Here is a 19,753-nt window from a genome sequence, read left to right as displayed (position 1 = left end):
GTCGCTTGCTGCTGCCAGTGCTAGGCCCCACTAACCTCCTGGCTGCCCTGGACTTTGTGTCCCCCCAAAGCGTGGGGCCCAGGTTGGTTGCCCTGGTCCATCCTATGGACGGGATGGCTCTGAAAATATAAGCACAAACATCGGTGGAGCTGGGTCTGTGTTCCTGAATATTGGTGGAGCACAGGCACCACGGGCCCATATAACTCACCGCCTATGGGTGTCGGTGTCCCATCGTGCCTCCCCCGGGGCCTTGCGAAGCGGGAGACGGGGCAGGACGGGCGAGGCCTCCGGGCGGCGCGTCCCGGGTTTCCCGGAGCGAGCAAAGGCAGGCCAAGTGCGGGGCGTCCCCAGGGGGGCGTGAGGGGCGGCGTGCGCCGGGAGCTGTGAGCAAAGGGCGAGCGGCAGCGGGTGTGCGCGGGGCAGCGGGGTCCTGGGCGTTGCGTTGCGTTGCGCCGCGGCGCGCCTGGGGGTGGTGGTGCGTGGGGTTTTGTGTCGTGGGTGGGTGCGGCGGGTTCGTGAGGGTCCCGCGTTCAGGAGAGTGCGTGGCGGGCGGGGAGAGGGTGTATTCGTGAGGTGGGGAGGAGTGTTAGGCGTGGTGTGTGCGGGCCAGGGGCGGGGTCTGCGGATGGTGGGTCGGGGCGGGAGCGTTGGTGTGGCGAGGAGGGTGTGAGGCTGGTGGCGCGTGGCTGTGTTGGTTGGGGCGGGGCGGGGCGGGGCTGTGCCGGAGGGCCAGGACTGGAAGGGGATAGCAGTGAAGAAGCAGGGCTCGTCAGCGGGCTGGTTTAAAGGCAGTCAAAGCGGCAGGCAATAGCGTCTACGGCCATACCACCCTGAACACGCCCGATCTCATCTGATCTCGGAAGCTAAGCAGGGTCGGGCCTGGTTAGTACTTGGATGGGAGACCCTTGGGAATACTGGGTGCTGTAGGCTTTTGCCGCTCCCTGACGCTGCCCGGCTGCAGGTCTCCTCGGGCTGCGCTTTTGCCGCCTCGTCCTGCCTTGCTTCCGCTAAGCTCTCCCAGGCCGTAGCCGCCTCGCCCACCGCGCCCGAGCCGGAGGGTTTGGGCTTTGGGCACCCGGCCCCGTGGCGCGGGCTTGCTCGTTTTTTTTTTGGAACCCAGCCGGCGGTCTTGCCCCGTTGGCAGCAGGCGCGGCTGGGAGGGCAGGTGGCGAGCGGCGGCGGGCGCCCGAGGCCTGTCTGCGCTGGCGCTCCTGCCAGCCGGCCGGAAGTTGGGTGCTGGTCTCCTCTGGGCTGATCCCCTGAGGAGGAGGCCGTGGCGGTGGCGGTGTCGGCATGGGTGCCAGGTTTGTATAATTTTGATGGTGCCTAGAATGGATCCAAGCAAAGTCGTCCCATACATAGTACAGGCGGGGCAACTGCTTTGGGGGCCCTGTGCCTCGGGATGCAGGGTCCAGGACAGCCTGGGAATTAGTGGGGACTGGCACCAGCAGCAGCAAGTGACCTGGCCCCAACCTACCCCCTCCACTCCGCCCTACCAGCTCTGGGTGTAGTTCGGGAGGGACGGAAGCTGGAAAGAGGTGCGGGGAGTATGGGGCAGAGCAGGGGTGGGTGGAGGGGTGGGCTGGGGCCGAGTCGCTTGCTGCTGCCAGTGCTAGGCCCCACTAACCCTCCAGGCTGCCCTGGACTTTGTGTCCCCCAAAGCGTGGGGCCCAGGTTGGTTGCCCTGGTCCATCCTATGGGACGGGATGGCTCTGAAAATATAGGCACAAACATCGGTGGAGCTGGGTCTGTGTTCCTGAATATTGGTGGAGCACAGGCACCACGGGCCCAGATAACTCACCGCCTATGGGGGGCGGTGTCCCATCGTGCCTCCCCCGGGGCCTTGCGACGCGGGAGGCAGGGCAGGGCGGCGAGGCCTCGGGCGGCGCGTCCCGGGTTTCCCGGGCGAGCAAAGGCAGGCCAAGTGCGGGGCGTCCCCAGGGAGGCGTGAGGTGCGGCAGCGCCAGGAGCTGTGAGCAAAGGCGGCGGCAGCGGGTGTCTGCGAGGCAGCGGGGTCCTGGGCGTTGCGTTGCGTTGCGCCTTGGCGCCTGGGGTGGTGGTGCGTGGGGTTTTGTGTCGTGGGTGGGTGCGGCGGGTTCGTGAGGTCCCGCGTTCAGGAGAGAGTGCGTGGCGGGCGGGAGAGGGTGTATTCGTGAGGGTGGGGAGGAGTGTTAGGCGTGGTGTGTGCGGGCCAGGGTCGGGGGTCTGCGGATGGTGGGTCGGGGCGGGAGCGTTGGTGTGGCGAGGGAGGGGTGTGAGGCTGGTGGCGCGTGGCTGTGTTGGTTGGGGCGGGGCGGGGCGGGGCTGTGCCGGAGGGGCCAGGACTGGAAGTGGATAGCAGTGAAGAAGCAGGGCTCGTCAGCGGGCTGGTTTAAAGGCAGTCAAAGCGGCAGGCAACAGCGTCTACGGCCATACCACCCTGAACACGCCCGATCTCGTCTGATCTCGGAAGCTAAGCAGGGTCGGGCCTGGTTAGTACTTGGATGGGAGACCTCCTGGGAATACTGGGTGCTGTAGGCTTTTGCCGCTCCCTGACGCTGCCCGGCTGCAGGTCTCCCTCGGGCACACGCTTTTGCCGCCTCGTCCTGCCTTGCTTCCGCTAAGCTCTCCCAGGCCGAGCCGGAGGGTTTGGGCTTTGGGCACCCGGCCCCGTGGCGCGGGCTTGCTCGTTTTTTTTTTGGAACCCAGCCGGCGGTCTTGCCCCGTTGGCAGCAGGCGCGGCTGGGAGGGCAGGTGGCGAGCGCGGCGGGCGCCCGAGGCCTGTCTGCGCTGGCGCTCCCTGCCAGCCGATTCGGGGGAAGTTGGGTGCTGGTCTCCTCTGGACTGATCCCCCTGAGGAGGAGGCCGTGGCGGTGGCGGTGTCGGCATGGGTGCCAGGTTTGGATAATGTTTGATGGTGCCGAGGATGGAGCCACGCAAAGTCGTCCCCTACATAGTACAGACGGGGGCAACTGCTTTGGGGGGGCCCTGTGCCTCGGGGATGCAGGGTCCAGGACAGCCTGGGGAATTAGTGGGGGGACTGGCACCAGCAGCAGCAAGTGACCTGGCCCCAACCTACCCCCCTCCACTCCGCCCTACCAGCTCTGGGTGTAGTTCGGGGGAGGGGACGGAAGCTGGAAAGAGGTGCGGGGGGGGGGGAGTATGGGGCAGAGCAGGGGTGGGTGGAGAGGGGTGGGCTGGGGCCGAGTCGCTTGCTGCTGCCAGTGCTAGGCCCCCCACTAACCCTCCAGGCTGCCCTGGACTTTGTGTCCCCCCAAAGCGTGGGGCCCAGGTTGGTTGCCCTGGTCCATCCTATGGACGGGATGGCTCTGAAAATATAAGCACAAACATCGGTGGAGCTGGGTCTGTGTTCCTGAATATTGGTGGAGCACAGGCACCACGGGCCCATATAACTCACCGCCTATGGGTGTCGGTGTCCCATCGTGCCTCCCCCGGGGCCTTGCGAAGCGGGAGACGGGGCAGGACGCGGGCGAGGCCTCCGGGCGGCGCGTCCCGGGTTTCCCGGAGCGAGCAAAAGGCAGGCCAAGTGCGGGAGGGCGTCCCCAGGGAGGCGTGAGGTGCGGCGAGCGCCAGGAGCTGTGAGCAAAGGGCGAGCGGCAGCGGGTGTGCGCGGGGCAGCGGGGTCCTGGGCGTTGCGTTGCGTTGCGCCGCGGCGCGCCTGGGGGTGGTGGTGCGTGGGGTTTTGTGTCGTGGGTGGGTGCGGCGGGTTCGTGAGGGTCCCGCGTTCAGGAGAGAGTGCGTGGCGGGCGGGGGAGAGGGGTGTATTCGTGAGGGGTGGGGAGGAGTGTTAGGCGTGGTGTGTGCGGGCCAGGGTCGGGGGTCTGCGGATGGTGGGTCGGGGCGGGAGCGTTGGTGTGGCGAGGGAGGGGTGTGAGGCTGGTGGCGCGTGGCTGTGTTGGTTGGGGCGGGGCTGGGCGGGCTGTGCCGGAGGGGCCAGGACTGGAAGTGGATAGCAGTGAAGAAGCAGGGCTCGTCAGCGGGCTGGTTTAAAGGCAGTCAAAGCGGCAGGCAACAGCGTCTACGGCCATACCACCCTGAACACGCCCGATCTCGTCTGATCTCGGAAGCTAAGCAGGGTCGGGCCTGGTTAGTACTTGGATGGGAGACCTCCTGGGAATACTGGGTGCTGTAGGCTTTTGCCGCTCCCTGACGCTGCCCGGCTGCAGGTCTCCTCGGCACACGCTTTGCCGCCTCGTCCTGCCTTGCTTCCGCTAAGCTCTCCCAGGCCGTAGCCGCCGCCCACCGCGCCGAGCCGGAGGGTTTGGGCTTTGGGCCCCCGGCCCCGTGGCGCGGGCGTGCTCGCTTTTTTTTTGGAACCCAGCCGGCGGTCGTGCCCGTTGGCAGCAGGCGCGGCTGGGAGGGCAGGTGGCCGAAGCGGCGGCGGGTGCCCCGAGGCCTGTCTGCGCTGGCGCTCCCTGCCAGCCGCTTCGGGGGAAGTTGGGTGCTGGTCTCCTCTGGGCTGATCCCCCTGAGGAGGAGGCCGTGGCGGTGGCGGTGTCGGCAGGGGTGCCAGGTGTGTATACGTTGTGATGGTGCCTCGACTGGATCCATGCATAGTCGTCCCATACATTGTACAGACGGGGGCAACTGCTTTGGGGGGACCCTGTTCCTGGTGGTTGCTGGGTCCAGGACAGCCTGGGGATTTAGTGGGTGGACTGGCACCAGCAGCAGCTAGTGACCTGGCCCCAACCTACCCTCCACCCGCCCTACCAGCTCTGGGTGTAGTTCGGGGGAGGGGACGGAAGCTGGAAAGAGGTGCGGGGGGGGGGGAGGATGGGGCAGAGCAGGGGGGGGTGGAGCGGGGGGGGCTGGGGCCGAGTCGCGTTCGGCTGCCAGTGCTAGGCCCCCCCCTAACCCACCCGGCTGCCCTGGACGTTGTGTCCCCACAGCGTGGGGCCCAGGTTGGTTGCCCTGGTCCATCCTATGGACGGGATGGCTCTGAAAATATAAGCACAAACATCGGTGGAGCTGGGTCTGTGTTCCTGAATATTGGTGGAGCACAGGCACCACGGGCCCATATAACTCACCGCCTATGGGTGTCGGTGTCCCATCGTGCCTCCCCCGGGGCCTTGCGAAGCGGGAGACGGGGCAGGACGCGGGCGAGGCCACCGGGCGCGCCCCGGTTTCCCGGAGCGAGCAAAAGGCAGGCTGGCGCGGAGGGCGTCCCCAGGGAGGCGTGAGGTGCGGCGAGCGCCAGGAGCTGTGAGCAAAGGGCGGCGGCAGCGGGTGTGCGCGGGCAGCGGGTCCTGGGCGTTGCGCTTGCGCGCGCGCGCGGGGGGGTGGGGGGGGGGGTTTGGGGGGGGGGGGGGGGGGGGGGGGTTGGTGTGGGTCCCGGGTTCTGGAGTGTGTGGGGGGGGGGGGGGGGTGTGGGGTGTATTCGTGTGGGGTGGGGAGGAGTGTTAGGCGTGGTGTGTGCGGGCCAGGGTCGGGGGTCTGCGGATGGTGGGTCGGGCCGGGAGCGTTGGTGTGGCGAGGGAGCGGTGAGAGGCTGGTGGCGCGTGGCTGTGTTGGTTGGGGCGGGGCGGGCGGGGCTGTGCCGGAGGGGCCAGGACTGGAAGTGGATAGCAGTGAAGAAGCAGGGCTCGTCAGCGGGCTGGTTTAAAGGCAGTCAAAGCGGCAGGCAACAGCGTCTACGGCCATACCACCCTGAACACGCCCGATCTCGTCTGATCTCGGAAGCTAAGCAGGGTCGGGCCTGGTTAGTACTTGGATGGGAGACCTCCTGGGAATACTGGGTGCTGTAGGCTTTTGCCGCTCCCTGACGCTGCCCGGCTGCAGGTCTCCTCGGGCACACGCTTGCCGCCTCGTCCTGCCTTGCTTCCGCTAAGCTCTCCCAGGCCGTAGCCGCCTCGCCCACCGCGCCCGAGCCGGAGGGTTTGGGCTTTGGGCACCCGGCCCCGTGGCGCGGGCTTGCTCGTTTTTTTTTTGGAACCCAGCCGGCGGTCTTGCCCCGTTGGCAGCAGGCGCGGCTGGGAGGGCAGGTGGCCGAAGCGGCGGCGGGCGCCCCGAGGCCTGTCTGCGCTGGCGCTCCCTGCCAGCCGCTTCGGGGGAAGTTGGGTGCTGGTCTCCTCTGGACTGATCCCCCTGAGGAGGAGGCCGTGGCGGTGGCGGTGTCGGCATGGGTGCCAGGTTTGTATAATTTTTGATGGTGCCTAGAATGGATCCAAGCAAAGTCGTCCCATACATAGTACAGACGGGGGCAACTGCTTTGGGGGGGCCCTGTGCCTCGGGGATGCAGGGTCCAGGACAGCCTGGGGAATTAGTGGGGACGGGCACCAGCAGCAGCACGTCACGTGGCCCCACCCTCCCCCCCTCCACTCCCCCCTACCCGCTCGGGGTGTAGTGCGGGGGCGGGGACGCAAGCTGGAAAGAGGTGCGGGGGAGTATGGGGCCGCGCGGGGGGGGGGGGCGCGGGGGGGCCTGGGGCCGAGTCGCTTGCTGCTGCCAGTGCTCGGCCCCCCACTAACCCTCCAGGCTGCCCTGGACTTTGTGTCCCCCCAAAGCGTGGGGCCCAGGTTGGTTGCCCTGGTCCATCCTATGGACGGGATGGCTCTGAAAATATAAGCACAAACATCGGTGGAGCTGGGTCTGTGTTCCTGAATATTGGTGGAGCACAGGCACCACGGGCCCATATAACTCACCGCCTAGGGGTGGCGGTGTCCCATCGTGCCTCCCGGGCCTTGCGGCGGGAGACGGGCAGGACGCGGCGAGGCCTCCGGCGGCGCGCCCGGGTTTCCCGGAGCGAGCACAAGGCAGGCCAAGTGCGGGAGGGCGTCCCCAGGGAGGCGGGAGGTGCGGCGAGCGCCAGGAGCTGTGAGCAAAGGGCGAGCGGCCGGGGGTGTGCGCGGGGCAGCGGGGTCCTGGGCGTTGCGCTGCGCCAGCGCGCGCGCCTGGGGTGGTGGTGCGGGGTTTTTGTGTGGTGGGGGGGTGGGGGGGGTTCGTGAGGGTCCCGCGTTCAGGAGAGAGTGCGTGGCGGGGAGAGGGGTGTATGCGTGAGGGGTGGGGAGGAGTGTTAGGCGTGGTGTGCGGGCCAGGGTCGGGGTCTGCGGATGGTGGGTCGGGGCGGAGCGTTGGTGTGGCGAGGAGGGGTGTGAGGCTGGTGGCGCGTGGCTGTGTTGGTTGGGGCGGGCGGGCGGGGCTGTGCCGGAGGGGCCAGGACTGGAAGTGGATAGCAGTGAAGAAGCAGGGCTCGTCAGCGGGCTGGTTTAAAGGCAGTCAAAGCGGCAGGCAACAGCGTCTACGGCCATACCACCCTGAACACGCCCGATCTCGTCTGATCTCGGAAGCTAAGCAGGGTCGGGCCTGGTTAGTACTTGGATGGGAGACCTCCTGGGAATACTGGGTGCTGTAGGCTTTGCCGCCCTGACGCTGCCCGGCTGCAGGTCTCCTCGGGCACACGCTTTGCCGCTCGTCCTGCCTTGCTTCCGCTAAGCTCTCCCAGGCCGTAGCCGCCGCCCACCGCGCCCGAGCCGGAGGGTTTGGGCTTTGGGCACCCGCCCGTGGCGCGGGCTTGCTCGCTTTTTGGAACCCAGCCGGCGGTCTTGCCCGCTGGCAGCAGGCGCGGCTGGGAGGGCAGGTGGCCGGGCGGCGGCGGGCGCCCGAGGCCTGTCTGCGCTGGCGCCCTGCCAGCCGCTTCGGGGGAAGTTGGGTGCTGGTCTCCTCTGGGCTGATCCCCCTGAGGAGGAGGCCGTGGCGGTGGCGGTGTCGGCATGGGTGCCAGGTTTGTATAATTTTTGATGGTGCCTAGAATGGATCCAAGCACAGTCGTCCCATACATAGTACAGACGGGGGCAACTGCTTTGGGGGCCCTGTGCCTCGGGATGCAGGGTCCAGGACAGCCTGGGGAATTAGTGGGGACTGGCACCAGCAGCAGCAAGTGACCTGGCCTCAACCTACCCTCCACCCGCCCCTACCAGCTCTGGGTGTAGTTCGGGGGAGGGGCCGGAAGCGGGCAAGAGGTGCGGGGGGGGGGGAGTATGGGGCAGAGCAGGGGTGGGTGGAGAGGGGTGGGCTGGGGCCGAGTCGCGTGCTGCTGCCAGTGCTAGGCCCCCCACTAACCCTCCAGGCTGCCCTGGACTTTGTGTCCCCCCAAAGCGTGGGGCCCAGGTTGGTTGCCCTGGTCCATCCTATGGACGGGATGGCTCTGAAAATATAAGCACAAACATCGGTGGAGCTGGGTCTGTGTTCCTGAATATTGGTGGAGCACAGGCACCACGGGCCCATATAACTCACCGCCTATGGGTGTCGGTGTCCCATCGTGCCTCCCCCGGGGCCTTGCGAAGCGGGAGACGGGGCAGGACGCGGGCGAGGCCTCCGGGCGGCGCGTCCCGGGTTTCCCGGAGCGAGCAAAAGGCAGGCCAAGTGCGGGAGGGCGTCCCCAGGGAGGCGTGAGGTGCGGCGAGCGCCAGGAGCTGTGAGCAAAGGGCGAGCGGCAGCGGGTGTGCGCGGGGCAGCGGGGTCCTGGGCGTTGCGTTGCGTTGCGCCGCGGCGCGCCTGGGGGTGGTGGTGCGTGGGGTTTTGTGTCGTGGGTGGGTGCGGCGGGTTCGTGAGGGTCCCGCGTTCAGGAGAGAGTGCGTGGCGGGCGGGGGAGAGGGGTGTATTCGTGAGGGGTGGGGAGGAGTGTTAGGCGTGGTGTGTGCGGGCCAGGGTCGGGGGTCTGCGGATGGTGGGTCGGGGCGGGAGCGTTGGTGTGGCGAGGGAGGGGTGTGAGGCTGGTGGCGCGTGGCTGTGTTGGTTGGGCGGGGGGGGGGCGGGGCTGTGCCGGAGGGGCCAGGACTGGAAGTGGATAGCAGTGAAGAAGCAGGGCTCGTCAGCGGGCTGGTTTAAAGGCAGTCAAAGCGGCAGGCAACAGCGTCTACGGCCATACCACCCTGAACACGCCCGATCTCGTCTGATCTCGGAAGCTAAGCAGGGTCGGGCCTGGTTAGTACTTGGATGGGAGACCTCCTGGGAATACTGGGTGCTGTAGGCTTTTGCCGCTCCCTGACGCTGCCCGGCTGCAGGTCTCCCTCGGGCACACGCTTTTGCCGCCTCGTCCTGCCTTGCTTCCGCTAAGCTCTCCCAGGCCGTAGCCGCCGCCGCCCACCGCGCCCGAGCCGGAGGGTTTGGGCTTTGGGCACCCGCCCCGTGGGCGCGGGCTTGCTCGCTTTTTGGAACCCAGCCGGCGGTCTTGCCCGCTGGCAGCAGGCGCGCTGGGAGGGCAGGTGGCCAAGCGGCGGCGGGCGCCCGAGGCCTGTCTGCGCTGGCGCCCCTGCCAGCCGCCGGGGAAGTTGGGTGCTGGTCTCTCTGGACTGATCCCCCTGAGGAGGAGGCCGTGGCGGTGGCGGTGTCGGCATGGGTGCCAGGTTTGTATAATTTTTGATGGTGCCTAGAATGGATCCAAGCAAAGTCGTCCCATACATAGTACAGACGGGGGCAACTGCTTTGGGGGGCCCCTGTGCCTCGGGGATGCAGGGTCCAGGACAGCCTGGGGAATTAGTGGGGACTGGCACCAGCAGCAGCAAGTGACCTGGCCTCAACCTACCCTCCACTCCGCCCTACCAGCTCTGGGTGTAGTTCGGGGGAGGGGCCGGAAGCTGGAAAGAGGTGCGGGGGGGGGGGAGTATGGGGCAGAGCAGGGGTGGGTGGAGAGGGGTGGGCTGGGGCCGAGTCGCTTGCTGCTGCCCGTGCTCGGCCCCCCACTAACCCGCCCGGCTGCCCGGGACTTTGTGTCCCCAAAGCGTGGGGCCCAGGTTGGTTGCCCTGGTCCATCCTATGGACGGGATGGCTCTGAAAATATAAGCACAAACATCGGTGGAGCTGGGTCTGTGTTCCTGAATATTGGTGGAGCACAGGCACCACGGGCCCATATAACTCACCGCCTATGGGTGTCGGTGTCCCATCGTGCCTCCCCCGGGGCCTTGCGAAGCGGGAGACGGGGCAGGACGCGGGCGAGGCCTCCGGGCGGCGCGTCCCGGGTTTCCCGGAGCGAGCAAAAGGCAGGCCAAGTGCGGGAGGGCGTCCCCAGGGAGGCGTGAGGTGCGGCGAGCGCCAGGAGCTGTGAGCAAAGGGCGAGCGGCAGCGGGTGTGCGCGGGGCAGCGGGGTCCTGGGCGTTGCGTTGCCGCGCGCGCCTGGGGGTGGTGGTGCGGGGTTTTGTGTCGTGGGTGGGTGCGCGGGTTCGTGAGGGTCCCGCGTTCAGGAGAGAGTGCGTGGCGGGCGGGGGAGAGGGGTGTATTCGTGAGGGGTGGGGAGGAGTGTTAGGCGTGGTGTGTGCGGGCCAGGGTCGGGGGTCTGCGGATGGTGGGTCGGGGCGGGAGCGTTGGTGTGGCGAGGGAGGGGTGTGAGGCTGGTGGCGCGTGGCTGTGTTGGTTGGGGCGGGGCGGAGCGGGGCTGTGCCGGAGGGGCCAGGACTGGAAGTGGATAGCAGTGAAGAAGCAGGGCTCGTCAGCGGGCTGGTTTAAAGGCAGTCAAAGCGGCAGGCAACAGCGTCTACGGCCATACCACCCTGAACACGCCCGATCTCGTCTGATCTCGGAAGCTAAGCAGGGTCGGGCCTGGTTAGTACTTGGATGGGAGACCTCCTGGGAATACTGGGTGCTGGAGGCTTTGCCGCCTCCTGACGCTGCCCGGCTGCAGGTCTCCTCGGCACACGCTTGCCGCCTCGTCCTGCCTTGCTTCCGCTAAGCTCTCCCAGGCCGTAGCCGCCGCCCACCGCGCCCGAGCCGGAGGGTTTGGGCTTTGGGCACCCGCCCCGTGCGCGGGCTTGCTCGCTTTTTTGGAACCCAGCCGCGGTCTTGCCCCGCTGGCAGCAGGCGCGGCTGGGAGGGCAGGTGGCCGGCGCGGCGGGCGCCCGAGGCCTGTCTGCGCTGGCGCCCCTGCCAGCCGCTCGGGGAAGTTGGGTGCTGGTCTCTCTGGACTGATCCTGAGGAGGAGGCCGGGGCGGTGGCGGTGTCGGCATGGGTGCCAGGTTTGTATAATTTTTGATGGTGCCTAGAATGGATCCAAGCAAAGTCGTCCCATACATAGTACAGACGGGGGCAACTGCTTTGGGGGGGCCCTGTGCCTCGGGGATGCAGGGTCCAGGACAGCCTGGGGAATTAGTGGGGACTGGCACCAGCAGCAGCAAGTGACCTGGCCTCAACCTACCCTCCACTCCGCCCCTACCAGCTCTGGGTGTAGTTGGGGGGTGGGGCCGGAAGCTGGAAAGAGGTGCGGGGGGGGGGGGAGTATGGGGCAGAGCAGGGGTGGGTGGAGAGGGGTGGGCTGGGGCCGAGTCGCTTGCTGCTGCCAGTGCTAGGCCCCCCACTAACCCTCCAGGCTGCCCTGACTTTGTGTCCCCAAAGCGTGGGGCCCAGGTTGGTTGCCCTGGTCCATCCTATGGACGGGATGGCTCTGAAAATATAAGCACAAACATCGGTGGAGCTGGGTCTGTGTTCCTGAATATTGGTGGAGCACAGGCACCACGGGCCCATATAACTCACCGCCTATGGGTGTCGGTGTCCCATCGTGCCTCCCCGGGCCTTGGCGGCGGAGACGGGCAGGACGCGGCGAGGCCTCCGGCGGCGCGCCCCGGTTTCCCGGAGCGAGCAAAAGGCAGGCCAAGTGGCGCGGAGGGCGCCCCAGGAGGCGTGAGGTGCGGCGAGCGCCAGGAGCTGTGAGCAAAGGGCGAGCGGCAGCGGTGTGCGCGGGCAGCGGGTCCTGGGCGTTATGCTGCGCTGCCGGGCGCGCCTGGGGGTGGTGGTGGGTGGGGTTTTGTGTGGGGGGTGGGTGCGGCGGTTCGTGAGGGTCCCGCTCAGGAGAGAGTGCGTGGCGGGCGGGGGAGAGGGGTGTATTCGTGAGGGGTGGGGAGGAGTGTTAGGCGTGGTGTGCGGGCCAGGGTCGGGGGTCTGCGGATGGTGGGTCGGGGCGGGAGCGTTGGTGTGGCGAGGGAGGGGTGTGAGGCTGGTGGCGCGTGGCTGTGTTGGTTGGGGCGGGGCGGGGCGGGGCGGGGCTGTGCCGGAGGGGCCAGGACTGGAAGTGGATAGCAGTGAAGAAGCAGGGCTCGTCAGCGGGCTGGTTTAAAGGCAGTCAAAGCGGCAGGCAACAGCGTCTACGGCCATACCACCCTGAACACGCCCGATCTCGTCTGATCTCGGAAGCTAAGCAGGGTCGGGCCTGGTTAGTACTTGGATGGGAGACCTCCTGGGAATACTGGGTGCTGTAGGCTTTTGCCGCTCCCTGACGCTGCCCGGCTGCAGGTCTCCCTCGGGCACACGCTTTTGCCGCCTCGTCCTGCCTTGCTTCCGCTAAGCTCTCCCAGGCCGTAGCCGCCTCGCCCACCGCGCCCGAGCCGGAGGGTTTGGGCTTTGGGCACCCGCCCCGCGGGCGCGGGCTTGCTCGCTTTTTGGAACCCAGCCGGCGGTCTTGCCTCGCTGGCAGCAGGCGCGCTGGGAGGGCAGGTGGTCAAGCGGGCGGCGGGCGCCCGAGGCCTGTCTGCGCTGGCGCCCCTGCCAGCCGCTCGGGGAAGTTGGGTGCTGGTCTCTCTGGACTGATCCCCCTGAGGAGGAGGCCGTGGCGGTGGCGGTGTCGGCATGGGTGCCAGGTTTGCATAAATTTTGATGGTGCCGAGAATGGATCCAAGCAAAGTCGTCCCATACATAGTACAGACGGGGGCAACTGCTTTGGGGGCCCTGTGCCTCGGGATGCAGGGTCCAGGACAGCCTGGGGAATTAGTGGGGACTGGCACCAGCAGCAGCAAGTGACCTGGCCTCAACCTACCCCTCCACCCGCCCTACCAGCTCTGGGTGTAGTTCGGGGGAGGGGACGGAAGCTGGAAAGAGGTGCGGGGGGGGGGAGTATGGGGCAGAGCAGGGGTGGGTGGAGAGGGGTGGGCTGGGGCCGAGTCGCTTGCTGCTGCCCGTGCTAGGCCCCCCACTAACCCTCCAGGCTGCCCTGGACTTTGTGTCCCCAAAGCGTGGGGCCCAGGTTGGTTGCCCTGGTCCATCCTATGGACGGGATGGCTCTGAAAATATAGGCACAAACATCGGTGGAGCTGGGTCTGTGTTCCTGAATATTGGTGGAGCACAGGCACCACGGGCCCATATAACTCACCGCCTATGGGTGTCGGTGTCCCATCGTGCCTCCCCCGGGGCGTTGCGGCGGGAGACGGGCAGGACGCGGGCGAGGCCTCCGGCGGCGCGCCCCGGTTTCCCGGAGCGAGCAAAAGGCAGGCCAAGTGCGGGAGGGCGCCCCAGGAGGCGTGAGGTGCGGCGAGCGCCAGGAGCTGTGCGCAACGGGCGCGCGGCAGCGGGGGTGCGCGGGCAGCGGGTCCTGGGCGTTGCGTTGCTGCCGCGCGCGCCTGGGGGTGGTGGTGCGGGGTTTTGTGTCGGGGGGGGGTGCGGCGGGTTCGTGAGGGTCCCGCGGTCAGGAGAGAGTGCGTGGCGGGCGGGGGAGAGGGGTGTATTCGTGAGGGGTGGGGAGGAGTGTTAGGCGTGGTGTGTGCGGGCCAGGGTCGGGGGTCTGCGGATGGTGGGTCGGGGCGGGAGCGTTGGTGTGGCGAGGGAGGGGTGTGAGGCTGGTGGCGCGTGGCTGTGTTGCTGGGGGGGCGGGCGGGGGGGCCCTGTGCCGGAGGGGCCAGGACTGGAAGTGGATAGCAGTGAAGAAGCAGGGCTCGTCAGCGGGCTGGTTTAAAGGCAGTCAAAGCGGCAGGCAACAGCGTCTACGGCCATACCACCCTGAACACGCCCGATCTCGTCTGATCTCGGAAGCTAAGCAGGGTCGGGCCTGGGTAGTACTTGGATGGGAGACCTCCTGGGAATACTGGGTGCTGTAGGCTTTGCCGCCCCTGACGCTGCCCGGCTGCAGGTCTCCTCGGGCACACGCTTGCCGCCTCGTCCTGCCTTGCTTCCGCTAAGCTCTCCCAGGCCGTAGCCGCCGCCCACCGCGCCCGAGCCGGAGGGTTTGGGCTTTGGGCACCCGCCCGTGGGCGGGCTTGCTCGCTTTTTGGAACCCAGCCGGCGGTCTTGCCCTGGCAGCAGGCGCGGCTGGGAGGGCAGGTGGCCGGCGCGGCGGGCGCCCGAGGCCTGTCTGCGCTGGCGCCCCTGCCAGCCGCCTCGGGGAAGTTGGGTGCTGGTCTCCTCTGGGCTGATCCCCTGAGGAGGAGGCCGTGGCGGTGGCGGTGTCGGCATGGGTGCCAGGTTTGTATAATTTTGATGGTGCCTAGAATGGATCCAAGCAAAGTCGTCCCATACATAGTACAGACGGGGCAACTGCTTTGGGGGCCCTGTGCCTCGGGATGCAGGGTCCAGGACAGCCTGGGGAATTAGTGGGGACTGGCACCAGCAGCAGCAGTGACCTGGCCTCAACCTACCCTCCACCCGCCCTACCAGCTCTGGGTGTAGTTCGGGGGAGGGGACGGAAGCTGGAAAGAGGTGCGGGGGGGGTGGAGTATGGGGCAGAGCAGGGGTGGGTGGAGAGGGGTGGGCTGGGGCCGAGTCGCTTGCTGCTGCCAGTGCTAGGCCCCCCACTAACCCTCCAGGCTGCCCTGGACTTTGTGTCCCCAAAGCGTGGGGCCCAGGTTGGTTGCCCTGGTCCATCCTAAGGCCGGGATGGCTCTGAAAATATGAGCACCAACATCGGTGGCGCTGGGTCTGTGTTCCTGCATAGTGGTGGAGCACAGGCACCACGGGCCCAGATAACTCACCGCCTCTGGGTGGCGGTGTCCCAGCGTGCCTCCCGGGCCTTGGCGGCGGGAGACGGGCAGGACGCGGCGAGGCCTCCGGCGGCGCGCCCCGGTTTCCCGGAGCGAGCAAAAGGCAGGCCAAGTGCGGGAGGGCGCCCCAGGAGGCGTGAGGTGCGGCGAGCGCCAGGAGCGGTGAGCACAGGGCGAGCGGCCGCGGGTGTGCGCGGGCAGCGGGTCCTGGGCTATGCGTTGCGCTGCGCGCGCGCCTGGGGTGGTGGTGCGTGGGTTTTGTGTCGTGGGTGGGTGCGGCGGTTCGTGAGGGTCCCGCTCAGGAGAGAGTGCGTGGCGGGCGGGGAGAGGGGTGTATTCGTGAGGGGTGGGGAGGAGTGTTAGGCGTGGTGTGTGCGGGCCAGGGTCGGGGGTCTGCGGATGGTGGGTCGGGGCGGGAGCGTTGGTGTGGCGAGGGAGGGGTGTGAGGCTGGTGGCGCGTGGCTGTGTTGGTTGGGGCGGGGCGGGGCGGGGCGGGGCTGTGCCGGAGGGGCCAGGACTGGAAGTGGATAGCAGTGAAGAAGCAGGGCTCGTCAGCGGGCTGGTTTAAAGGCAGTCAAAGCGGCAGGCAACAGCGTCTACGGCCATACCACCCTGAACACGCCCGATCTCGTCTGATCTCGGAAGCTAAGCAGGGTCGGGCCTGGTTAGTACTTGGATGGGAGACCTCCTGGGAATACTGGGTGCTGTAGGCTTTGCCGCCCCTGACGCTGCCCGGCTGCAGGTCTCCTCGGGCACACGCTTGCCGCCTCGTCCTGCCTTGCTTCCGCTAAGCTCTCCCAGGTCAGAGCCGCCGCCCACCGCGCCCGAGCCGGAGGGTTTGGGCTTTGGGCACCCGCCCCGTGGCGCTGGCTTGCTCGCTTTTTTGGAACCCAGCCGGCGGTCTTGCCCCGTTGGCAGCAGGCGCGGCTGGGAGGGCAGGTGGCCGAAGCGGCGGCGGGTGCCCCGAGGCCTGTCTGCGCTGGCGCTCCCTGCCAGCCGCTTCGGGGGAAGTTGGGTGCTGGTCTCTCTGGACTGATCCCCCTGAGGAGGAGGCCGTGGCGGTGGCGGTGTCGGCATGGGTGCCAGGTTTGTATAATTTTTGATGGTGCCTAGAATGGATCCAAGCAAAGTCGTCCCATACATAGTACAGACGGGGGCAACTGCTTTGGGGGGCCCCTGTGCCTCGGGGATGCAGGGTCCAGGACAGCCTGGGGAATTAGTGGGGACTGGCACCAGCAGCAGCAGTGACCTGGCCTCAACCTACCCTCCACCCGCCCTACCAGCTCTGGGTGTAGTTCGGGAGGGGACGGAAGCTGGAAAGAGGTGCGGGGGAGTATGGGGCAGAGCAGGGGTGGGTGGAGAGGGGTGGGCTGGGGCCGAGTCGCTTGCTGCCAGTGCTAGGCCCCCACTAACCCTCCAGGCTGCCCTGGACTTTGTGTCCCCAAAGCGTGGGGCCCAGGTTGGTTGCCCTGGTCCATCCTATGGACGGGATGGCTCTGAAAATATAAGCACAAACATCGGTGGAGCTGGGTCTGTGTTCCTGAATATTGGTGGAGCACAGGCACCACGGGCCCATATAACTCACCGCCTATGGGTGTCGGTGTCCCATCGTGCCTCCCCGGGCCTTGGCGGCGGGAGACGGGCAGGACGCGGGCGAGGCCTCCGGGCGGCGCGCCCCGGTTTCCCGGAGCGAGCAAAAGGCAGGCCAAGCGCGGAGGGCGCCCCAGGAGGCGTGAGGTGCGGCGAGCGCCAGGAGCTGTGAGCAAAGGGCGAGCGGCAGCGGGTGTGCGGGCAGCGGGTCCTGGGCGTTATGCGTTGCGCGCTACGCGCGCCTGGGGTGGTGGTGCGGGGTTTTGTGTCGGGTGGGTGCGGCGGTTCGTGAGGGTCCCGCTCAGGAGAGAGTGCGTGGCGGGCGGGGAGAGGGGTGTATTCGTGAGGGGTGGGGAGGAGGGTTCGGCGGGGGGTGGGCGGGCCAGGGTCGGGGGTCTGCGGATGGTGGGTCGGGGCGGAGCGTTGGTGTGGCGAGGAGGTGTGAGGCTGGTGGCGCGTGGCTGTGTTGGTTGGGGCGGGCGGGGCGGGGCTGTGCCGGAGGGGCCAGGACTGGAAGTGGATAGCAGTGAAGAAGCAGGGCTCGTCAGCGGGCTGGTTTAAAGGCAGTCGAAGCGGCAGGCAACAGCGTCTACGGCCATACCACCCCTGAACACGCCCGATCTCGTCTGATCTCGGAAGCTAAGCAGGGTCGGGCCTGGTTAGTACTTGGATGGGAGACCTCCTGGGAATACTGGGTGCTGTAGGCTTTGCCGCCCCTGACGCTGCCCGGCTGCAGGTCTCCTCGGCACACGCTTGCCGCCTCGTCCTGCCTTGCTTCCGCTAAGCTCTCCCAGGCCGTAGCCGCCGCCCACCGCGCCCGAGCCGGAGGGTTTGGGCTTTGGGCACCGCCCGTGGCGCTGGCTTGCTCGCTTTTTTGGAACCCAGCCGGCGGTCTTGCCTCGCTGGCAGCAGGCGCCGCTGGGAGGGCAGGTGGCCGGGCGCGGCGGGCGCCCGAGGCCTGTCTGCGCTGGCGCCCCTGCCAGCCGCTCGGGGAAGTTGGGTGCTGGTCTCTCTGGACTGATCCTGAGGAGGAGGCCGTGGCGGTGGCGGTGTCGGCATGGGTGCCAGGTTTGTATAATTTTGATGGTGCCTAGAATGGATCCAAGCAAAGTCGTCCCATACATAGTACAGACGGGGCAACTGCTTTGGGGCCCTGTGCCTCGGGATGCAGGGTCCAGGACAGCCTGGGGAATTAGTGGGGACTGGCACCAGCAGCAGCAGTGACCTGGCTCAACCTACTCCTCTCCACCCGCCCTACCAGCTCTGGGTGTAGTTCGGGAGGGACGGAAGCTGGAAAGAGGTGCGGGGGAGTATGGGGCAGAGCAGGGGTGGGTGGAGAGGGGTGGGCTGGGGCCGAGTCGCTTGCTGCTGCCAGTGCTAGGCCCCCACTAACCCTCCAGGCTGCCCTGACTTTGTGTCCCCAAAGCGTGGGGCCCAGGTTGGTTGCCCTGGTCCATCCTATGGACGGGATGGCTCTGAAAATATAAGCACAAACATCGGTGGAGCTGGGTCTGTGTTCCTGAATATTGGTGGAGCACAGGCACCACGGGCCCATATAACTCACCGCCTATGGGTGTCGGTGTCCCATCGTGCCTCCCCCGGGGCCTTGCGAAGCGGGAGACGGGGCAGGACGCGGGCGAGGCCTCCGGGCGGCGCGTCCCGGGTTTCCCGGAGCGAGCAAAAGGCAGGCCAAGTGCGGGAGGGCGTCCCCAGGGAGGCGTGAGGTGCGGCGAGCGCCAGGAGCTGTGAGCAAAGGGCGAGCGGCAGCGGGTGTGCGCGGGGCAGCGGGTCCTGGGCGCTATGCTGCGCGCGCGCGCGCCTGGGGGTGGTGGTGCGTGGGTTTTGTGTCGTGGTGGGTGCGGCGGGTTCGTGAGGGTCCCGCTCAGAGAGAGTGCGTGGCGGGCGGGGAGAGGGGTGTATTCGTGAGGGGTGGGGAGGAGTGTTAGGCGTGGTGTGTGCGGCCAGGGTCGGGGTCTGCGGATGGTGGGTCGGGGCGGAGCGTTGGTGTGGCGAGGAGGGGTGTGAGGCTGGTGGCGCGTGGCTGTGTTGGTTGGGGCGGGCGGGGCGGGGCTGTGCCGGAGGGGCCAGGACTGGAAGTGGATAGCAGTGAAGAAGCAGGGCCTGTCAGCGGGCTGGTTTAAAGGCAGTCAAAGCGGCAGGCAACAGCGTCTACGGCCATACCACCTGAACACGCCCGATCTCGTCTGATCTCGGAAGCTAAGCAGGGTCGGGCCTGGTTAGTACTTGGATGGGAGACCTCCTGGGAATACTGGGTGCTGTAGGCTTTGCCGCCCCTGACGCTGCCCGCTGCAGGTCTCCTCGGCACACGCTTTGCCGCTCGTCCTGCCTTGCTTCCGCTAAGCTCTCCCAGGCCGTAGCCGCCGCCCACCGCGCCCGAGCCGGAGGGTTTGGGCTTTGGGCACCCGCCCCGGGCGCGGGCTTGCTCGCTTTTTTGGAACCCAGCCGGCGGTCTTGCCGCTGGCAGCAGGCGCGCTGGGAGGGCAGGTGGCCGGCGCGGCGGCGCCCCGAGGCCTGTCTGCGCTGGCGCCCCTGCCAGCCGCTCGGGGAAGTTATGCTGGTCTCTCTGGACTGATCCTGAGGAGGAGGCCGTGGCGGTGGCGGTGTCGGCATGGGTGCCAGGTTTGTATAATTTTGATGGTGCCTAGAATGGATCCAAGCAAAGTCGTCCCATACATAGTACAGACGGGGCAACTGCTTTGGGGGCCCCTGTGCCTCGGGATGCAGGGTCCAGGACAGCCTGGGGAATTAGTGGGGGACTGGCACCAGCAGCAGCAGTGACCTGGCTCAACCTACCCTCCTCCACCCGCCCTACCAGCTCTGGGTGTAGTTCGGGAGGGGACGGAAGCTGGAAAGAGGTGCGGGGGAGTATGGGGCAGAGCAGGGGTGGGTGGAGAGGGTGGGCTGGGGCCGAGTCGCTTGCTGCTGCCAGTGCTAGGCCCCCACTAACCCTCCAGGCTGCCCTGGACTTTGTGTCCCCAAAGCGTGGGGCCCAGGTTGGTTGCCCTGGTCCATCCTATGGACGGATGGCTCTGAAAATATAAGCACAAACATCGGTGGAGCTGGGTCGGTGTTCCTGACTCTTGGTGGAGCACAGGCACCACGGGCCCATATAACTCCCCGCCTAGGGGTGTCGGTGTCCCATCGTGCCTCCCGGGCCTTGGCGGCGGGAGACGGGCAGGACGCGGGCGAGGCCTCCGGCGGCGCGCCCCGGTTTCCCGGAGCGAGCAAAAGGCAGGCTGGCGCGGAGGGCGCCCCAGGAGGCGTGAGGTGCGGCGAGCGCCAGGAGCTGTGAGCAAAGGGCGAGCGGCAGCGGTGTGCGCGGGCAGCGGGTCCTGGGCGTTATGCTGCTGCGCCGCGCGCCTGGGGGTGGTGGTGCGTGGGGTTTTGTGTCGGGTGGGTGCGGCGGGTTCGTGAGGGTCCCGCGCTCAGGAGAGAGTGCGTGGCGGGCGGGGAGAGGGGTGTATTCGTGAGGG

The 19,753-nt window shown here is 67.7% G+C and overlaps 12 non-coding genes across 12 annotated transcripts; all 12 read left to right on the top strand.

Moving 5' to 3' along the window:
• The first annotated feature begins 812 nt into the window (after positions 1–812).
• Positions 813–930, top strand: LOC120399774. The gene has a single exon (XR_005595371.1). It is a non-coding gene; the product is annotated as a 5S ribosomal RNA (ribosomal RNA).
• Positions 931–2,401: 1,471 nt separating this feature from the next.
• On the top strand, positions 2,402–2,520 carry LOC120399754. The gene has a single exon (XR_005595351.1). It is a non-coding gene; the product is annotated as a 5S ribosomal RNA (ribosomal RNA).
• A 1,496-nt stretch (positions 2,521–4,016) lies between these two features.
• Positions 4,017–4,135, top strand: LOC120399753. Its single transcript, XR_005595350.1, has one exon. It is a non-coding gene; the product is annotated as a 5S ribosomal RNA (ribosomal RNA).
• Positions 4,136–5,628: 1,493 nt separating this feature from the next.
• On the top strand, positions 5,629–5,747 carry LOC120399752. The gene has a single exon (XR_005595349.1). It is a non-coding gene; the product is annotated as a 5S ribosomal RNA (ribosomal RNA).
• A 1,488-nt stretch (positions 5,748–7,235) lies between these two features.
• LOC120399751 lies at positions 7,236–7,354 on the top strand. Its single transcript, XR_005595348.1, has one exon. It is a non-coding gene; the product is annotated as a 5S ribosomal RNA (ribosomal RNA).
• Positions 7,355–8,852: 1,498 nt separating this feature from the next.
• On the top strand, positions 8,853–8,971 carry LOC120399749. Its single transcript, XR_005595346.1, has one exon. It is a non-coding gene; the product is annotated as a 5S ribosomal RNA (ribosomal RNA).
• Positions 8,972–10,466: 1,495 nt separating this feature from the next.
• LOC120399772 lies at positions 10,467–10,585 on the top strand. The gene has a single exon (XR_005595369.1). It is a non-coding gene; the product is annotated as a 5S ribosomal RNA (ribosomal RNA).
• A 1,481-nt stretch (positions 10,586–12,066) lies between these two features.
• On the top strand, positions 12,067–12,185 carry LOC120399748. Its single transcript, XR_005595345.1, has one exon. It is a non-coding gene; the product is annotated as a 5S ribosomal RNA (ribosomal RNA).
• A 1,489-nt stretch (positions 12,186–13,674) lies between these two features.
• Positions 13,675–13,793, top strand: LOC120399674. Its single transcript, XR_005595288.1, has one exon. It is a non-coding gene; the product is annotated as a 5S ribosomal RNA (ribosomal RNA).
• Positions 13,794–15,263: 1,470 nt separating this feature from the next.
• On the top strand, positions 15,264–15,382 carry LOC120399747. Its single transcript, XR_005595344.1, has one exon. It is a non-coding gene; the product is annotated as a 5S ribosomal RNA (ribosomal RNA).
• Positions 15,383–16,846: 1,464 nt separating this feature from the next.
• LOC120399775 lies at positions 16,847–16,966 on the top strand. Its single transcript, XR_005595372.1, has one exon. It is a non-coding gene; the product is annotated as a 5S ribosomal RNA (ribosomal RNA).
• Positions 16,967–18,426: 1,460 nt separating this feature from the next.
• Positions 18,427–18,544, top strand: LOC120399779. The gene has a single exon (XR_005595376.1). It is a non-coding gene; the product is annotated as a 5S ribosomal RNA (ribosomal RNA).
• Positions 18,545–19,753: the final 1,209 nt, after the last annotated feature.

Source organism: Mauremys reevesii, linkage group 2 (assembly GCF_016161935.1).
Source record: "Mauremys reevesii isolate NIE-2019 linkage group 2, ASM1616193v1, whole genome shotgun sequence".
NCBI lineage: Eukaryota > Metazoa > Chordata > Testudines > Geoemydidae > Mauremys > Mauremys reevesii.
The sequence above is the reverse complement of the archived record's forward strand: the minus strand, read 5'-3'. Positions and strand labels throughout refer to the sequence as shown.